Here is a 20352-nt window from a genome sequence, read left to right on the forward strand (position 1 = left end):
GTGGATACATGGGTGTTTGTTATAATCTTCTTGTACTTTATTTTTAAAATCTTTCACACTCTCCCAAAAGTGTAATAAGGCTCTAACTTCATGTCCTTACAACAATGATTCCGTCAGAAGACTGATGTGTTTCTAGCGGGGAGAAAGTGGACTCTTGTAACTTCGGTAATGATTTAAAAACTGAAAGAAAGCTTTATGTGTGTGCTGGGTATGTGCATTGCTTTTTTTGGAGAGGATGCAAATCTATCACTTCCAAAGGCATTTGGAAATGGATGACAGGAGACTTTGATTTGCACAATACTTGACTAGTGGGACTGGGATTTAGCATCTGGTGCCAACCATGCTAAATATTTTGCAATTTGCAGGTCTACACCTACACAAAAAGAATTGGCTAGCCCCAAATGCCAATTACATTCTTTTGGGAAATACTGAGTTAGAAGTTGCATCCAACTGAGAATGATGGAAAATCCTACAATTAGTGGTTTCAACACATAATCATTTTTCTTTTTCTTTTGTAACAGGAAATATGGAGGCTGCTGATACATGTTCTGTGGCTCAAGGGTGTCAGGGCTCAGTTCACTTTGTTTCTATTTGGTTTTCCTGATAGTTTCACAATGGCCGCTAAAGCTCCAGCCATCAAATCCCTTCCAGACAGGAATAAAGAAGGACTAGAGAAAGAAAGGGCAATCCCTGAACTAAATACCAAATATAGGTATTTGGAAAACAAGACTTTCTCCTAAATCTTCAGTATATTCTATTTATGTCTCATTGTACCACATGGCTTTGCTTATTGCAGGAGAGCTTAGTTTTTGGCTTTGTAGCCTTTATGCTAGAGAAAGGCAAGGACAAAGGGGTTTGGAATGGGTGTTAGGAAGTCAACCCACAGTATTTGCTGCAAAAATGAATAGGTTAAATTTCATACTAAAGTAAGGAGAGGGTATATCAAGGCTCATGCAAGAAAATAGAAACCCACTCTAAATATTTACCAGAGAAGGAGTTTAATGCAAAAAAAAAAAAAAAAAGAAACTGGTTACACAGGAGTTGGAAGAGTAAAGTTAAATAGGGGACAGTGAGGCAGCCCAGAGATTAGCAACCTCAGGATGCTGCTATCCACTCTTGGTTAGAAGACAAAAGGAGAAGGCAGAATTGCTGGGGTCACCTGGCAGAAGCTAGAACTCAGACAGACCCATTCAGTAGGAGCTGGAGCCAGAGAGGAGCTGGAGCTACTGCAGAAAACAGCACATGAGAGCAGGGGGAGAGGAATACCTTGCTTATCTCTTTTTCCCACTAGTTTCTACTATTGGCCAAACCCAGCTAGGAGGCAGCTGACAGTCTGTAGGAGCCCCACGGTGATGCAGAGCTGAGTAAGAGAAAGAGAAATAAATTGGAGGGAAAACGAATCCAGGACCAAGCACACGGAGTCAAAATACAAGACACACTTCTATGTTAAAGAAAAGGAAGGTATACACAATGAAAGTGAATCAGGGGTGACAAAATTAGTATCAGATGACACAGAATTCAAGGCTCAGGCCATTAAATGAGATGGAGTGTTTTTCTTTCTTTCTTTCTTTCTTTCTTTCTTTCTTTCTTTCTTTCTTTCTTTCTTTCTTTCTTTCTTCTCCTTTTTTTTTTATTGCTGACAGGTGCAATCCATAACAAATATGAAGAAATCATTGAAACTTTAAGTGCTAAACAGCATGGCATCAAATATATATGTCAAAACCTCTTAGAAATACAATGAGAACCATAATCATAGAGAGGACTTTGGTCCCTGTGATAGATCAAGCAGGCAAAAGTAAATAAGCACATTCAACAAGAGCTCATATTAAGACATATGGCAGCAGCCAAACCTGAAATCAGAGATATTCACAGCTTTAAGTGCTTTTATTAAGAAACAAGAAAAATGAAAATAAATAAATTCAATTATGGCTTCAACTCAAGAGAACATAAAAAAACAAATATAAGTTTAGGAAAGTAAGAGAAAGGAGTCAATAAAAACACAAACAAAAATCAATACATTTAAAAAGAAAAGTGGAATCAGTAAATTTACCAAGAGCCTATTTCAAAAACATCCATAAAAGAGACAAACTCTTGGATTTAACACACACACACAAATGAGAAAAGATCCAAATAAACAGCATTAGGAGTAAGAAAGCTAATACAATCACAGATATAGCAATTAAACACATTGTAAGAGCCATTCTATATGTGACTTAATCACATTTGAAAATCTCAATGATAAGAATAATTTTACAGGTATATAGAAACATCACAAAATTGAGAGAGGTCTTATGACTTGTGAGGCCCTGCAGTCATACTCAGTCCCAGAAACAATAGTCTTCCGTGTTACATCTATCACAACGGCATACTGGGCATACTGAGCTGTCTCCCTGTGAGACCATAAGCTTCCTGAGGTCAAGGACTGCATCTTATTCGATTTTGAATCACCAGTATGTAGCTACAGGATACATTGCAGATGCTCAGAGATGTTCATTGAAAAAATTTCCTCTGTCCTCCCTCCCTTCCTTTCTTTCTCTCCCTGCCCTTCCTTCCCTCCCTCTTTTCCTTCCTTCTTCAGCACCCCATAGAATAATCAAGAAGCAAGATCCATTTAGCTTAGAAAAAAGAGCGCCATATTTATGTCATTCTTTAGGTCTTATTGATGGTCTGTTCTCTGAGGATCCTGTTCTTCTGTGAAGGAGACATGTGCAGGCGGGCTCCTGTGTGGGGTTCATAGAGCATTCCTCTGCAAGCAGCACTGCTTATCAGGAGCTGCCCTGAGCTGGTGACTCAGAGAATGGCCCAGCAGGCCCTGGCTGTTGCTAGGAAACCACAATTCCCTGGTGGAACCCAGCACAACACTTGCAGGTTGTCCCTGATAACTTAGAGGAAACGAGAAGCTGTCAGAAAAGGTAGAGGGAAAAACAAAAATACTAAAATGAAGAAAATAAGTTTCCTTTCCTGGCATTAATGACATGTATCTATGGGGACCAGAGACAAAAATAATCAAAAGAGATGTTGGCATCATTAGCAAAAACTGTTTTGCTCTTGCTACTTTTGCCAGTGTCGAATTGTGCAGCAAGAACATGGCCAAAAACATGTCTGTTTTATAGACCGTCTCAGAGTTTTCTGGGACTTTGGCCATGGAAGGGTCTGGGGTAGTGATGAAAGCCTCTCCTCACCCTCATCCCTGTCCATTCCCTGATTGAGACCTCTTCAGCTGCCTGGTCAACCTATTTTTGCAAGTGGATGCTTCTCTTGGCCTCCAGTACACCTTTGACCAACTGCAAACCAGTGTTGTCCAGGCACACCTAGAGAGGACACAGAGGGAGAATAATAGAACCCTACAGCAGTGGTTCTCACAGTTGAATGTGTGTCAGAATTACCTGGAGGGTTTCTTAAACACAGATTCCTGGACACGACTCCTAGTCTTTCTGTTTCAGGAGACCTAGGTGGGGGATGAGAATATGCATGTCTACTGAGTTTCCAGGTGCTGCTGGTGCTGCTGGTCTGGAGACCACCCTGGGAAGCTCTGCCCTAGGCTATTAAATCTTGCAAGGAGTTGTCAATTCACTCAACTGACAAAGAAACAGAGGTTCAAGGAAGTGCATTGGGTTTCCCAAGGTCACTTAGCTGCTGCTGGGTGGGTTCAAACTGAGGTTTCCTGAATTGAACACCAGTGCTTTCTCTACTACAAAATGCTCTTCAAACAGCGTGCCTCTTTAAAAATTCTCCAAAAGACTCCAGATGGCCACCAACAGGGGTGGTCCTATCAAACGAATGCCAAGTTGCTAAATCCAACCCTGATAGCGACAGCTTTGGATACGAAGCCAGAGACAGTTTGCAAAAGCCTTTGTGTTCTTCGCAGCGTTGTCTCTCATCTTTCTAAATACTGCAGATAGAAAAGGAGGCATGTCGAGGAGGAGCAGACACAGCTAAACAGGGCTCCAATATGTGTCCAAAGAGGCACACCTCCAGTGCCATGCTGCCAAACGAGGGCTGTTGGTGGGAAGCCCCATCAGCTCTGGACTCAAACAATAAGGCGGGTCTCCCTCTTGCCTGCCCCCACCATCCTCCTTCCCTGGCCTCACTGTGTGCAGAGGTGGCTTCAGAGATATATTTGAACCTTAAAATATATATATTCTTTCCACTTTTGCTTGACTGTAGGCTTTGTCATTCATTGAGGCTAATTGTAAGCTTCAGGATACAAAAAGAAAAAAAAATCAAGCAAACACCATGCATTAACAAATCCTGGCTAAAGCAAGAGCGGGGTAAGTATGGAGTTTATCTTTGGTCCCTCTGGTCTCCTTCTTGACACTCTCATGACTCTCCAAGCCTCAACTCTTCCCTGCCCTTTTTGATTTCTAGAACAAGCTTTACTTCTTTATTTCTTCTTTACTTCTTTATTTTACTTCTTCTTTACCTTCCTCTAACCTCTTCTAAGGTGTGAGATGAAAGAGATTTAAAAGGTTATTGCTTATAGGTCTTTTTAATTTTAAAAAATGATGTTTGAAAACTAAACACACTCTAGTGCTAAAAAAAAATGAAGTTCTAATGATGAAATTTTGGGGGACTTGGGGGTTAAAAGGAGAGACACTAAGAACCAGAACCTCACTCGGGATTTTTTACATTGTACATCACAGGTGGTCATTAATTTGTCTCCTTTAAGGCTAAGACTTACCTTGTGTATTGACAATGGTGGCGGAGGCTCATGCCTTAGGAACCATCACTTGTAATTGTAGTTTCGCTGTCATCACAATAACTTTATGCCCACTAGATGGCATTCAGATAGAGCTGGTAGACACATTCTTATTTCTATAGCTTAATGATGTTAAGAAAAAATGAACTGGAGAGCTCCTTCTTCCTGTCAGGATTTTTAGCTTTGTTCTTATTGTCTCTGCCTCATGGAGTGAACTATGTTTGTGACTCCTACTGAGTGAATGCAGAAAGATATGACATTTTACTTGTGTATAGAGCTATACAGTGTTCCTGATGTGTTTCGATGTACATTCTTTCCTTTGAGCTCACTTCTTGTAGAAGTTATCATTTCCATTTCACCTCTGAGGTAAGAGATTTAAGTACATCAGCTAAAAAGTAGCAGAGCCAGAATGTGACTCTAAACCTTTGATTTCTGGCAGTGCCTGGGTGGCCCAGTCAGTTGAGTGTCTGACTCTTGATTTTGACTCAGGTCATGATCCCAGGGACATGGGACGAGGCCCATGTGAGGCTCTGTGCTGAGCATGGACCCTGCTTGAGATTCTCTCATTCTCTCCCTCTGCCCCTCACCCCCACTCGCATTCTCTCTCTCTAAAGTAAATTAAAAAAAATTCATAAACCTTTGATTTCTGATTCTAAATAGACCATATTTCATCCCCAAGCAGTAAATTAAAGGTGTATCATAGAAGAGACAGTGGTTGGCTAACTGAGTGGGCAGAGAGGTTCTGCAGTTAAGAAGTGACTCTGGCCAACATAGGAAAATATTGAAAAGAGGAACATTATGGTACCTGGCTTCCTTCTGGTGATCCCACCAGATGTCGTAATTTGTGTGCCTTAAGTCCAGAGTAGTGGGAGCAGACAACAACATAAGGTCAGTTCATGACTTTCAGGAAGGCAAGAAAGTAAGAAAATGTGGGCAGAGGGGAAAGATGATACTTAAAATAGAGTAGTGGATTCTCCCAGTTACCTCTGAGATTCTACTCATGTAGTCAAAACAAGTCCTGTGAAGGTGAGGAGGCTCCTTCAAAATCACATTTTAGCTGAGAATGCAAAATGACCGTGGGCAAGTAGAAGTGCTGGCTGAGGTCCCCTAGGAATTATCTGTGTGTTGTCTGCTCACTTAATGCTGTATGCAAGTGTTACAGTGTTGTATTTCATTAATATTGCTCTGGTGTAGAGTGCTTGCCTTGTGTTTCAGGTGCTCTCAGGGATGCTGGGAGAAGGAATTATGTTAACCAGCAAATATTCCATGCACTTAATCACTCCTGGGAAATTAATATAGCAATAGTGTTGACTAAGGAGCTAAGAGAAGAAGGAGGCCATTCCAGGTGTGTGGATTAGTAGATTAGCAGGCACAAAGGTACCGAGGTGGAAATGAGCTTAATCTGTGGGGAAGAATAAAAGCCCCTGTCTTGTCAAAGTGGAGAATCAGAGAGTAGAAAGTCAGGTTGGACAGATAACTTCAGACCGGATCATAGGGCGTGGTGTGTCACACTGAATAGGGCTTGCTTTGATAATGGACATCACAAGACTTTTAAGAAAGCATTGTTTTAGAAAGATTATTCCAGCACTGCACCGAATGGTTTTTAGTGGGAAGAGCTTGGGGCAGGAGGAGAAAGGATATAAGGCTATTGGTTTAATGTTTATAGGAGGTAATATAGGGCTGACCTTGTAGGGAAAGGGAGAGGATAGACAGATGATGAAAGACACTAAGATGAGTCCCTTTTATCTGCCAATGATAAAGTCAATTGTTTATTGAACATATTGCCCGCACTGCGATCTTGGGGGCAAGAAGCAGGTTTTCCTGCTATTCTCTTAACCTCACATTCTTGCTGCTCATTTCCCAATGTGGTCTCCCGTTGTCTTAATGGAGCAGTGGCACTCTGCTCATTAAAGCTGTGCAGCACATTACAAGTATCATTCATTTTAAGTAACTGATTTTATAGCATTTCAAACCTGCCAAGTTGATAAATTAGGCACTGTACTATTTTATACAATCTGGAATCTCAGATCTAGGGAATTTTGAAAATTAGCAAATCCTGTGGCAAATGGCAGCCCCTGCTGGCAAATATGATATTACAGGCTAACTCTAGTAGACAATGTAATGGCCCAGAAAAAAAGGTGAACAAAGAAAATAGAGCTGCTTGAGATGGAAGGGCTGAGGACCAGAATCTATTAGTGTGGGAGAAATTAGTATATTCCAGGGAAATACAAGAAAAGCAATTAGTAACAGTAAGATAACCCCAAAGTTGAAGGAACAAATCCAGAGAAATTTTAAAGGCCTAATATGTGTATGACTATGTGAGATGCTTGGACAATATCCATGTGACGGTATCATACAAGGTTTCTGACCTCATAAACAATTCAACATTTAGAATGATAAATTCTAAGGGTCTGAGTGCTACACAAACTTCTTTTAGGATAACACTGCAACCAATATTTCAGTATTCTGACTATACTCTCCAAAATTTCTTCAACAATAATTTTGTATTTAATGCCTTTGAGAATTATTTTCTTGGGAATTGTTTCCCCTGTGATAATACTTTTTAATATATTAGAAATTGGTGTGTTCATGAGGCGGTGAGGTGTGGCTTCACTTTATAGCCCTTGTTACTTGAATTCATACATTCTATAAAGTCAGATTTTTCAGGTTCATACGTGACTCAAAGAAGATGACAAAAGTCTTTATAAGGTCTAGTCATAAATTTTAAAGGAGACTGGTGTGTAAGAAAACTTATTTGTTTACATCCCAATTTTTATTTTCAGAAATAATTTAAGACTACTGTAAGGCAGATGAAATCAGCAAACTGTAAAGAACTAGCTCTTCCCCTAAAAACTCTGGTTAGGGAGATAAGAGTAGGTGTAAAAATTAATGAATAATACAAGATTATCTATAAGAATGTAGTAAAGAGTTTCTGGAACTTGATTGGTCAACATCCTGACAGTGTAGTTCTTTAGCCTGGAAACTTGGGTAAGTTGTTCAAACTCTCAGTGTCTGATTTGTAAAATGGGGATGATAATAGTATCTGCCTCATAATGTTGTTGTGAGTTTTAAATCGGTTAATATATGTAAAGAACTATATAAAGCCTGGCACTAGTAAGTACTAGATGTGCTAGCTACTATCATTATGGAAAGTGGTAAATGAACGACGTAGTAATCTCTGCAGGAGTTAGCTGGGAAATTATGATATAAATAAAGAAATAGTGAAAAGAACAGAAGGTGAAAAGTGAAAGAAATAGAAACAGGCTCCAGGCTCTTAGCTGTCAGCACAGAGCCCAATGCGGGGCTCGAACCCATGGACTATGAGATCATGACCTGAGCTGAAGTCGAACGCCCAATCGACTGAACCACCCAGGCACCCCTATTATTATTTTTTAAATGTTTACTTATTTTTGAGAGAGAGAGAGACAGAGAGTATGAGTGGGGGAGGGTCAGAGAGAGAGGCAGACACAGAGTTCGAAGCGGACTCCAGTGTCTGAGCTGTCAGCACAGAGCTCAACATGGGGCTCAAACTCATAAATGGTGAGATCAGACCTGAGCTGAAGTTGGATCCCAACAGACTGAGCCACCTAGATGCCCCTGTAACCTAAATTTTTTTTTTTAAAAAAGAAGTAGGATTTATATGAGAGAAGAGGCAGACAGAATGGCTGAAATCATAGTGCACGTAGCCTGTTACAGGGAGGAGGAGAGTCTGCTTTGATTGAAACAGTGTGGGCACAGAGGAGAAGTATTTGAAGCCCATGCTGGGACGATCACGGAGCTGAGGAGTCACAACTTTACTCGGAAGACTTGGGAGCTACAGACAGGGTTTGCCTGGGGAGTGTGGGACATTAGTAAAATCAATCTGTGCTGCAAGGGTGAAGGATGTTGCAAGGGCCAGGAGTCTGGCCAAGGGTTGTAGGGGATGAAAATAATTTTCCCTCTACCTTTTTGAGTTCCTAGCTGAGATGCCTGTAATACAAGGCAGATTTACAGGAGAAAAACAGTCAGAAGCCTCTTAACATGTTTACCTCATGTACAATCCAGGACTACACACCATCCTAATAGGGCAGGCAGGTTGGGAGTTGGAGGCCTCTTAGAGAAGAGTAAAGGGAGATGAAAGGGCCCTTAGAAGAATAGATGGAAAGTGTGATAGTTTGTGACAAAGTTTGTCTGGGTGTGGTGTGGGCCTTAGTCTCCTCTCCTGTGATAAGAGTCCATCTTCCTAGTTGCTGTAACTCCTGGGGAGGGGGTTGATGATAAGTGAGTTCCTTTTGCAGGATGACAGGAGTTTAGAGTAAGCCTCTCCTTGCATCTGCTGGTTTTCAAGTGTCTACAGCTCAAAATAATCAATACACCAAAGTGGCAGATTTGAGGTGGCATTTTATGCTACCCTTCAGGGTTAAGTTGTGTGGGAACTGCAGCAATGAGAGTCTGGACAAGGGGAAAGGTGGACGAAACGATGAAGGCATGGACCTCACTAAGGAAGACCTGAAGACACTGAATGGAGGAGTCAAGGGAGTGGGTGCGGGAGATCCTGCTGTCTGAAACCAGAGACACTGAGGTAGTTGAGGCATCAAGTGATCTTAGGAGGAGGCTGGGGTGCCATAGATGATATTCTAGACATGTTGAGGTTGAGGTGGTAGGAAAAAATGAACACTCATAATTATGTATGGGGCAGTTTATATCAAGACAAATGTCCTTATCAGTTCTAGGTTAGAAGGTTCCTTTAAGTATGGGGTACATCCTTAGACAGAAATCCAAATGATTTTTCTCACCTTTTCATTTGTAGTACCTTTCATTACAGGACCAGTGATATCACAGCTTTGAGGCTGAATCTGGGTAGCATTTGTCTGTAAAGTTTTCATCATTATTAGCACAAAGTGTGGCCCAGGCATCCTGGATAATTCACATTCAGCCTTTTGTGCTGACTTTCTGCCTGAGGACTCCTCTCTGTCTTCTTCTAATTTAGCATTAATATTAATGATGGCTGTGAGAGCAGAAAATCAGATCAGCAGGCAGAAGAGTCAGATCTGCTTCTTTAAGGGCTCCCAGTTTACCCAAATGTGAAGGTCTGGGGGTGCGTTTGCCCTTCAGGTGAAGTCTGGTGAGTGATGGGAAAACCCCCTTTCCTCAAGTGAAAGGCTGATGCATTAGGGATGGTTCACTCCTTGCAGCCTCATTTAGCAGCACACTGAACAGTGGTTCATTAGGCTGTAAGCATCTGCGTCGTGGCACCAGAGGCTTCCAAGGGCACCAGGCTGAGATGGTGGCTTCACTGTTTAAATCCTGAGTCTGGGACATTTAGAGCTCTGAAGGAAGAACAGAGTAGCGAGTGCAGTGAAATTGAACATGGCCAGATTTGCCCTAACATTGAGTTATACTATAGGCACTGAGATTCAGAAATAGTAACAACATTACACATAGAACAAGATGGGGTAAATTTTGCAGGGGATCATTCATTTTTCCATTTCAAGGCTTGAGTGGTCAGATGTAACAGGGATAGGAAGGAAAGTGGAAATAAAAATTGTAATCTATAGCTTGGCCCAGCTGCCCAAATGGTGCTTAAATGTATTTAGATTTGTCTTAAGTTTTAACCCCTATTTTCTTCTTCCTATGTGGCGTTGTGGATGGGTTCAAAATTATCTTAAGGTTATAAGATTTCTCTCATGTGTAATCTGATCTCTTGTTCTCCTTCGACTTGGAAGTCAGCAATGCCCCCAGTGGCAGTGAACACAAATAGCTCAATATGCTTTGAGTCATAGTTTCCATTTTTATAACTTTTGCTTGTTTTATGGTCTAATTTTAGCCCTGACTTATTTTTTCCTCTTAGTGCTATATTAATAAAATTCACAATGCCTTGAACGTAGCAAAGAGTCAAATGTTCATTGAATGACTTTCATAATCATAGCGTACAGGAAAGAGCTCAGCAAATCCTGCTTTGGTGATGCTATTGCGCAAGCATCGGAGGCATAAAAGTAAGGCACATTCAGCTTCCAATTCTACGTCATTCTAGGCAAGTTAGGTGAACTATTTGTATCCCAGTTTCCTTATCTGCTAAATGGGAATGTAGACCTTCACAGAGTCATCATGAAGAGTGAAGAGGTAACATATACAAAGTGCCTGGCAGATCACTGAACATATGAATGAGCCCTTATAAAGTATTTGCCACAGAAATCAATAACTCCACTGCAAAATTTCATAGGACAAAGACATTTTTCCAGATACAGCAAAGTTTCTGAAGTGTCAGGCTGATGATCTAACATCCATCAGTGTGCTAGCTTTGTGTTATAATCCTTTCTTTCTGTACACATTTTTTAACTGCCAGATTTGTAGTGAAGGGGAATTTGTCTCTTAAATGTCTTAAACGTCTTTTTCTTAAATATTTTTAAGAGAGAGAGAGAGAAAGAGTGTGTGAGCAGGGGAGGGTCAGAGAGAGAGAGAGGAAGACAGAATCTGAAGACAGACTCCAGGCTCTGCGCTAGCTGTTAGCACAGAGCCCGACGTGGGTCTCGAACCCCCAAACTGCGAGATCATGACCTGAGCTGAAGTCAGATGGTTAACCAACTGAGCCACCCAGGCGCCCCTCTTAAATATCTTAAAATGATATGACATTTTTCTAAAGGTAAATTGAAAGGAATTTACTCTCTACTTTTAATAATGTCAACCAAAAGCAAAAGTGGACTCTATAAGGTACATTTCGACTTGCCATGAGAAATTAGGATTGCTTAAAATGATGAAGAAAAAATAAAGAAAGTGTAAAGTGAGCCGTATGAAAACTTTTAGTATCTTAGAATTTGCGGACAATATTGTGGTATCATGGCCTGAAGACTGGGCTCCTGCCGCCCTGGGAGCCACCAGGGATATTCATGCTCTCCTGGACCTCCAAGACCATTTGCAGGTGCCTCAAACCATCATGAAGAAAGACGTGTAATGGACCTATTTTTGTTTTAGGGCTTAATTTTTTTTTTCACCTTGTAGTGAAGTAGAATTATTTCTGGGAAAGAAAAAGTGGAGTTTCATGCTATTAGACAATTTGGCCTTTCTTATCCATCATCCATAACTCAAGAAATCAGAGAAGAGAGACAGGCTCAGAATTAATGAACAAACCACTCAATAAAATGGGTAAAAATGGAAGCCCACAGGTTCCTGACCAAACGTTCTCCAAACTTGATGTTAGCAGTAGAAACTGAGCCTGTGGTCCTCAGGAAGACTGACTTGGTGGTCTTCAGAGCCACCAGGTGCATCTAAAATGCTATAGCTTACTCCCCTCCCCCATTATTTTAAGACTTGGGTTGCTTCTCAGTCACACTGCTTTGGATCCTACATCTTAACTCCATACATATTTCCTCTTAAAGGGACAAATTCAGTGTTTTAAACATTAAACATATACACTGAAAGCTGCCTTATCAGTAACCGTCTTAAGTTTTATGACATATTATTTTTGTTTTAGCAGGCACCTGGATGTCTGTTAACTAGCTGCGCCTCAGAACTCCTGCAGAGGGTTATGAGACTGGATCTGATGCACTTGTGACTCTACTCACAGATGACAATGGGGAACCCCTGCAGATGGCAGCAGCACTTCAAATTTCACCAGCCAGGAAGGGCCTGTGGTTCATACAACCAGAAATCAAAAGACGCCGGCAGAATCCTTATCCCAGTCCCTGTGTCCTGACCATTTCCAGCCACTATTCCAGATTCCAATTTTTTACAGCTTCAAGTCCTGCACAGCGTAGAGCATGGACAGAAGGAAATAAAGCCAAGGAATGTCTGTCTAATTTCCTTTATGAAAGAAGAAACAAATTTTAAAAACTTTCACCACCGTCAGCCCCTCCATTTCCCTCTTAAATGTGGGTTCTCTCTTCAACCTGAGTGTGAAACTGAAGGAATAGGAATGGAGATTATAGATCATACACTGATTTTTAAAATGATATTACTCTCTGTTGGCTACTTATACTATTAGACAAAGAATGAGCAAACCATTTTGCTTTCTGTTGCTATAAATGCCCATTGAAGAAAATTAATGCCTATTCTGTAATTCTGAGAACTATGTACAATGCCTGTACATAAGAGGTATCCATAAGTATGACTCTGAGTCTTTCACATCTGAATGGGAAAGCTATATTATTTATATAATTTTCTTTGTGGAGTTGAAAATATAAAACATATATAGGCTGATCATCACATTTACGTCTATAATTATTTCTAACTTAGATTTTAATTTGCAGAGGCAATACTAGCTTATATAAAAAGTCCAACAATTCATAAATATATATAGAAAGAGTTAAAAATCCTCTGTGCCCTATCCTACTTCTTGAGGTAATGTTAAATATGTTCATAAAAATACTTAATAAGAAGGTAGGATCTTACTGTACACATTACTGCAACTTTCTCTGAATCAACAGACAGACTGAAGTCATATATAATAGCTGCATAGTATTCCATAGTATGGATGTAACATAATTTATTCAACCATAGCTTCTGTGATGGACATCTGTGGCATTTCCAATTTTGTCATCACTACAAGCGATGCTGAAATTTCACGTACAACCTCATATACTGATGTTTTTATTTCTGTTGGCCAGAGTCCTCATAGTGGAATGTTATATAGAGCGAGTTTTTACATCTTTACCAGAATTTGATGTTACCAATTAAAAACCTTTTTTTCCCAATCTGCTGGATAGAAAATGGTATCTTGATTGAACTTGCATTTCCCTAGCAAGATTGCATGGCACAGTGTCTATAGGCATGGGCCCATGGTCCAGCTGCCCAGTTGTATTGACTACTACCTGTGTGACCTTCGCAACTTACATAACTTCCCTGTGACTCAGTTTCACCATTATCATTGAAAATAGGAAAAGTAGTAATGCCTGCTAAAGAAGATTATTATTGGGATAAATTGAGTTAATATTTGTAAAAACTTAGAATAGTGCCTGGTGCTTGGAGCAGTGCCTGACATGTAATAAACACTATATGAGTTAAATATATGTTAGTGATATTAGACATTGTTTAATATTTTATTAACATTTGCATTTTTCTGCTAAATATGAATGTTAAAATGTTTAATTTTTAGTGTAAAAAAGGTGGATGGATTTTTTTTTTTACTTTTGAAATCACATTACTCCCAGAAAAAAAAAAAGCATAGAAATCCCTGCCCTACCTCCCTTCTCGAAGAAATACTCCAGTGCTTGGAAATGCCATATGCCAGGATGCTGAGAAGAATTCTGCTAGAATGTTTGAATTAGAAGGAACATAGAAAGGTTTTGAAAAATAGACAAAAAATGTTCTTAATAAAAGAACAATCCAGGATTAACCATAAAAGATAATTCAAACTTTTCTTTCCTAATGCCAGCAGTGCAATTTTACAAGTGAAAAATCATCATTTGATATCTTGGATTTCAGAATAGCCCAGACTTTTCTTGTTGAGATTACTAACCACATACCTCTTTTCTCAATTGGTTATTTTTCACTTGGATTTGTCCTCTATGGGGAATCTTGTATTATTTATCAGTCATATAAATCTAAAGCCACCCAGCATTGGGCTTGCCTAAATGTCAGAGACAAAAATTTCTTGTGTTCTTCCTCTCAGCTTCTATCAGCAACATGTTCTTTTTATGTTTTCTCTACATCTTCAGTGTGATGGAAAGATACTCTTTCATTGGGCATTGGTTTTAGTCTGTTTTGGTTAAATTCACATTTGAGTAGTTTTATTCCATTTCAGAAAGATTGAGCGTTGGGGAGGGCAGGCCAGGTGGAGAGAGAGAGGAAGCAGGAGGGAGAGGGGACCTTCTGAACCACATTCATTGGCTTGTGTGGACTCTTCTTAGGCAACATCAAACTGGCTTTTATTGAACCTTAGAAACAATGGCAGGCAGTGAGAATGTTTATGGAAAAACACCCCTTGAAGTTCAAACATTCTGATATACTACACCATTTCCTGTTTTTCCAACTCATTCCTGGGACTGCAGTAGCTGTTCCACCTCACCTCCAATCCATTGACCCCACCACCTTCTTGTTGATCATTATCTCCCCTCAAATCTTCACTGCGTGCCTTAATTCCCTTGCTTACAGATTCAATTCCTTGGTCCCTTTTTGTCTCCATCACCCTACACTGAATTAATTACCACAAACCTAAAGCAGATTGTGTAGTCAGTCAATCTTGAACTATTTCCCTTAATTCTTTCCCTCTCTCCTAGACCATCACCTGATCCCTCTTCTCCTTCCTCCAACCTCCAGTGTCCCTCCCTACTCCTCACTCTCAGCTCATGACCTGATTTCTTATTTCACTGAGAGGATACAAGCAACCAGAAGAGAAATTCCTCATGCTCTCACCACCAAAACTTATAACATAGATGCATCTGTGTTGATAAGCCAGCCCTCAGCTGTTGACATCAGGGGCAAACTATCCCTGTTCCCCTGTAGGGCAGTCCTTGCACGTGTGTGCTAGATTTTGCACATTCCCCAACTTCACTTCTTATTCAAGGACAATGCTTCTGCAATTTTATATTCTCTCTTGCATGATCAGTCTCCTTCTCCTTACTTAATCATTACCATCAACATACAAGGTTTCTACAATATCTCATCTTTAAACAATTTTCAATAGAGGCATTAATCATAAGCTTTATAAACAAATTTCTGTCTGGTAATTGTATTGTATTTTTTATTTTAGAGAGGGAGGGAGAGCATGTGAGGTGGGAAGAGGGGCAGGGGGAGAGAGAATCTTAAGCAGGCTTTAGGCTCAGCACGGAGTCCAATGCAGGGCTTGATCCCAGGACCCTGGGCCAAAATCAAGAGTCTGACACTCAACCAACAGCCACCCTGGTGCTCCTGTGTGGTCATTTTAATGAGGAAAAACATTATGTGAAAAGGTATGAAATACGTAACTTGCTCTTTTCTTTTAGTGGAGCATAAAGCATTTTTTTCAAAGCCCAAAATTAGTGACAAAGTAAATAGGCATTCTATAAAATACACTAATTGTTAATTGTCATATTTAGAAGTGGAAAGACTCCAGCATAAAGCAAGAACAGGAGTTATCAGGTTTTGCGGAGGAATAAATGAATGTTTATAGGTCACAAATTCCTTGTAAACTTAGGAAGTCATGTAACTTTGATATAGATAATGTTCAAATTAGTTTAGGAGTGGTATGGCTTAGACTTCCCCACTCCTGATAAAGTACCAGGGAAATAATATGCAATCCTTAAATGTGAAGCTGTTTAAAGCATTAATAAACTGCACATATCACCTAAGGAATCTGAACATTTCTGTTTCTCCAAATGGCTGAATTGTAGTTATCAGCACTGAAAGGATTTATCACTTATGAGGATACAGGGGCCAGGCGTATGGTGCCAGATTGGCCATCAGTGCAGGTCAGTAGACTCACTGGTGCCTGCTGGTGTTTCTGGTCCTGTGATTCCTGGAGGCACCTGGCTGACCCATAAATGGCTGCCAGCCCCACTACTGACTATCTTCTGTTGGATTTCCAGTCTCCCCAACTGCACCTTGATCTGGGTCACATTCTCTGCCCTGTCACTGAATACTGCAAGGACATGCCTGCCATCTTTTGTTGGCTCTCTGAAGCCCTAAGCATCTGAATAATAGAAATATTTGCAATTTCAGTGGCAAAATATCTGTTTCTGACTAGAAATGAGATCTCTGCTGAAAATAAGACAAACCACCATTTCAGATGTCTGATTTTCCAGAAGTCATAGGTAGTAATACCACTGGTGCTCAGCCACACAGGTTGTACCCCACCCCAGATCCCCAGGGCAAAAGATTGACATGTAGAAGCACTTCACATCCCAGAGATAGTAGCAGGGATATCCCAGAGTCACACTGAGCACGCCTTGGATATTCCTGATCCAGGACTTATTGTGGCTCCTCCCTGGGGGCCAAAGCTCTGTGTCTGCATACCAGGCAAGTACCAGCTTCTCAGTGTCAAGTGCATGGCTACTGTTAAAAAACACAATTCAACTGAACAAATGTGAAGATCTAATTAGGTTTACTAAATGATTCATGAATGGGGGAGTACCCCATATAGCAATCAGAGGGGAGCTCTGAGGAGTTGCACACAATAGAAGGTTTTTATAAGAAGGATGGTGGGGCAAGAGAGTTTTAGGCAGAAGAAAAGGAAGTATCATTTCAGGCAAGAGCACCTCCCCTCAGGGGGAAGGGCAGAAATTCTTATTATGCAGATTACCTCATTCTTCCCTTTTTGGTTGGGTGGGGGGAAATGCAGAAGACCCTTGTGACGGATTATCTCCTTGCTACTTTCTGATTGGCAGGTTAAGACTACGTTTCTGAGGGGAAGATAAAAGCTGCAATTAGGTTAGGTATTAAGGCCTGGTTTGGTGACTTGGCCTGGCCCAAGTAGTGCCATTTTGGGCCTGTGGTTTTCTTTTTAACTCCACTCTGGGGACAGGATGCCACTTCACTCACCTGTCATTGCTGCTGGCTACTATCTCATCTTTAAAAAATACCTCCTTGGACCCCTAACTACCCTCCAGCTGTTGACCACTTATATACTCCCCATTATGGAAAGTGCGTATGTTCTTGTTCTCACTGTGTGTCTTTTCCCATTTTTTTTTCTGGAATCCAGCCTAACATTCCTTCCTTCACACCACCTGCATTGTCAAATCCAGTGCTATTAGTTACAAATGACACAGGTGATCACTTTTTCCTTCCTATGATGCTTTCCTTTCTTGGTTTATAGAATACCATACTTTCTGGTTTTCCTTCTGGTCCCTTCTCTGGCTTCTGCTCCTCTTTCTGATCTTTTAAAATCACAGTGCCCCAAGGCCCAATCTTTGGGTCACTTCTCTCTTTTCTTTTCACACTAACCTCCTATATGATCTCAGTTAGCCCCACCCACAGGGATGACAGGTAAAATACAGGATTCCCAGTTAAATTTGAATTTCTGATACACAACCAATAATATTTAGTTCTGTAACTTTATTTTCTAAGTCTGGCAAACTCATGCTGATGACTCACAGATTTCTATCTCTAGCCCAAATAGCTCTCCTGAACTTTTTATAGATGGCAAAACTGAATCTTGCATACTTAATAGTGATAGGGGAAAAATCTGTTATAAGCTGGCTGACAGCACTGATTGGGAAATTCCAATCCCTGCCTGGAAGACTCCCCTTTCGGGTTCTTCTTCCCAACATGCTTACTGCGGAGGCGTGTCTTAATGAGGAATGTGGAAGTAACAGACTATAAATTGCACTCCAGAGCTCAGACCTCTGGAGAGTGATTTCCTCTGGGGTTACTGGTGTAAAATAAACCTCCTGCCTTCCAAGATCTCCAGGTGCTGCTTGGTTCTTCTGCCGGTGATCCAGACCAGATTCCGTAACATTTGGTTCCCTGACCAGGAAACCAAACCTCACTGACCCATTGTTGCCACCTGTTTTGGAAAACGGCGAGGCGATGATGGAATGAGGAATTGCAAAGGAGAAGGCATGTTCTGTCTGAATCTCGGCAGTCTCCCAAGGAGACTTGGCAGGTGAGGGCCTGGAATCAACATCGGTAAGGCTTGGACCCTAAATCTGTCCTGTCTGGCCTATCCATAGTGGTGGAAGGGGGACCTGATCACTTCCTGGAGACCTCAGTGGTCTCGCTGGTAGAAATTCTATTGGAGGGAATGTGCCTCCGGTGTGTATGTGAGTGTGAATGTGTGACTTGGTCTGGCTTGCCTGCCGAGTCCAATTCTGTGGCTCTGCAGGTGGGTGCCCTTAAGGTACCCAAAAGCCTATGGAGTCCAAGTGGCCCTGTCTGCAATTCCATGGTGAACAGCATACAGTCTATGGTAGCATCCTAATAGTTTCCAATTGTAAGTCACAAAGCTGAGACTGCTATGGCTAAGCATCAGCTAAGCTCCTTTGGGTCATGGCCAGACAGGCATCTGACTGGCTTCCTCATTAGAGGGGGCACCCCTACCTCTCAGTTTGTCTTTGTGACTCTGTATCATAGGAACATTATGGGGTTGGGATTGAGCAAAGAAGGGGTTTTCGGAAGAGTATGAATTTAAGATGACCCTCAACCCCCCAGCAAATTAAGGACCCTATGTGGGTTAGAATGGCCCACTTTTGGTGTAGGATGGCCCTCAGAGTGAACCTTAAATGTCCCAACCATCTGGGATGTCTGGCAGGTTGTCACCAGAGACCCAGATTACCCTGATCATTTCCTGTATATTGACTCCTGGTTAGAGATTGCCTAAACCCTTCCTGCTTGGGTGCAATTTACCTGCAATAAACAGGAACAGGCTAGGATCTTAGTCACCTCAACAAAGTGGCCCAAGGAAGGTCAACAGAAGTCCCAAATTCCACAAATCCTCTCCAGTGATCCAGAGGAAGAACATTGCCACCTTTGGTCTCCCCAACACTTCTGGACTCAGTAGATCTGCTCTCCCCTGGTACCAGTGGCCAGATTTCCCCCTTGGCCAGGCGCAGATGCTCTCCAAATGCCAGTACACAGCTGCTGGGACCTAGAGGCTCTCCTGGGATTGGGGGGCGGGGAGGGAAGGGTGGGGATCCCAGCCTGGTGGAGAAGCTCATGAATATACTCAGCAGCAAGGGGAATCCCCTGGGGATTATTATGGGGGGCTATGCAAGGCTTACACCCCGTGTGGCCCCAGGCACAAGAAAGCCACAACAAAAGGATGGGGAAGGTCCAGCCGCCAAAAGCTGGGAGGCTCAGAACCTTTTTAGCAAGGGGTCAATGAGCCTACTGCAAGGAGAAAGGACATTAAAAGAATAAATGTCCCAACCAGGAAAAGTCCCCAAAACCCAGCCAATAAGCAGGAGAACCTTGCAAAAAAGACTTCATAGGCCTAGCAGGAATAGATTCAGATTGAAAGGAACCCACATGAGCCTACAGTCAAAATAAAAGTAGAGAGCCCAATTATGACTTTTATGTGAACTCAGGGGCCACACCATATGGCATGTGTTCCTCTACCTACTTGAATGCCCTATCCGTCTACTCAGCCAGGATATACTCTCAAAGCTGGGGGCCCAAGTAACCTTTGAGCCAACAGGACGCACCGGCCCCCAGCTGGATCCAAATGGAGCCTATTCTGCATCGAGGCCCAACGGAGCAGCCCACCTGAATTCAGGACTGCCTTCCCCACTGTGTGGGTTGAGGACAACCCCCAGCCCCGCCTCTGCCCCTGGACTTGCCCACAACCAGGCCCCTGTCATTGTAGAGTTAATCCCAGGGGCTCAACTGAAGAGACAGTGACAATACTTCCTCCCACAAGAGGCAAGGACAGGCATCTGAAAAAAAGTAGGCATTCTGGTTGAATGCCAATCACCTTGGAACACCCCACTCTTGCCAGTCATGAAGCTGAGAGGAAGGTACCAACCAATTCAAACTTTGTACCCAATGGTCCTGAGCTGGAACACCCTCCTCAGCCAGATCCCAGCCTCTGCCAGATGGTTTGCCAGCCTGTCTAGACTTAAAGGATGCCTTCTTCTGCCTCTGCCTACTCCCCCCCGAGCCAACCTTTGTTTGCCTTCAAATGGACCAAACCAGACACAGGGTGTCAGATGCAACTGACTTGGACAAGCCTCCCACAGGGGTTTAAAAACTTGCCTGCCCTCTTTCGGGAGGCACTGGCCAGATCTCGCTGGCTTTCCAAGGAAGGCCACACATTGCACCCTTCT

General features: G+C 41.9%; 1 long non-coding RNA gene across 1 annotated transcript in view; it reads left to right on the top strand.

Moving 5' to 3' along the window:
• LOC115302914 overlaps window positions 1–12467 on the top strand; it is a 76494-nt gene extending 64027 nt beyond the window's left edge. The window contains exons 6-7 of the long non-coding RNA XR_003913715.1: window positions 4168–4271; window positions 12150–12467. This is a non-coding gene — a long non-coding RNA (uncharacterized LOC115302914). The remainder of the gene's footprint in view (window positions 1–4167; window positions 4272–12149) is intronic.
• Window positions 12468–20352: the final 7885 nt, after the last annotated feature.

This window comes from Suricata suricatta, chromosome 9 (assembly GCF_006229205.1).
Source record: "Suricata suricatta isolate VVHF042 chromosome 9, meerkat_22Aug2017_6uvM2_HiC, whole genome shotgun sequence".
Taxonomy (NCBI): Eukaryota; Metazoa; Chordata; class Mammalia; order Carnivora; family Herpestidae; genus Suricata; species Suricata suricatta.